The sequence below is a fragment of the Solanum tuberosum genome, unplaced genomic scaffold, assembly GCF_000226075.1.
Source record: "Solanum tuberosum cultivar DM 1-3 516 R44 unplaced genomic scaffold, SolTub_3.0 scf01219, whole genome shotgun sequence".
In the NCBI taxonomy this organism is placed as follows: domain Eukaryota; kingdom Viridiplantae; phylum Streptophyta; class Magnoliopsida; order Solanales; family Solanaceae; genus Solanum; species Solanum tuberosum.
This window is the reverse complement of record NW_006240310.1, coordinates 4,849-5,410: the sequence shown is the minus strand read 5'-3', so window position 1 is coordinate 5,410 and position 562 is coordinate 4,849.

The window sequence follows — 562 nt, the reverse complement described above, 5'->3', positions numbered from 1 at the left end:
GGTTGTGACAAGTGTTATGTGCATTGAGAAAGAATGAGAAACTAAAGAGGATGTACTATTTCGAGGGACGTATCGCGCGCCGCGATGGATACTATATTTCGAGGGACGTGTCGCGCGCCGCGACGGATATTATATTTCGAGGGACGTATCGCGCGCCGCGATGGATACTATATTTCGAGGGACGTGTCGCGCGCCGCGACGGATATTATATTTCGAGGGACGTATCGCGCGCCGCGATGGATACTATATTTCGAGGGACGTGTCGCGCGCCGCGACGGATATTATATTTCGAGGGACGTATCGCGCGCCGCGATGGATACTATATTTCGAGGGACGTGTCGCGCGCCGCGACGGATATTATATTTCGAGGGACGTATCGCGCGCCGCGATGGATACTATATTTCGAGGGACGTGTCGCGCGCCGCGACGGATATTATATTTCGAGGGACGTATCGCGCGCCGCGATGGATACTATATTTCGAGGGACGTGTCGCGCGCCGCGACGGATATTATATTTCGAGGGACGTATCGCGCGCCGCGATGGATACTATATTTCGAGGGA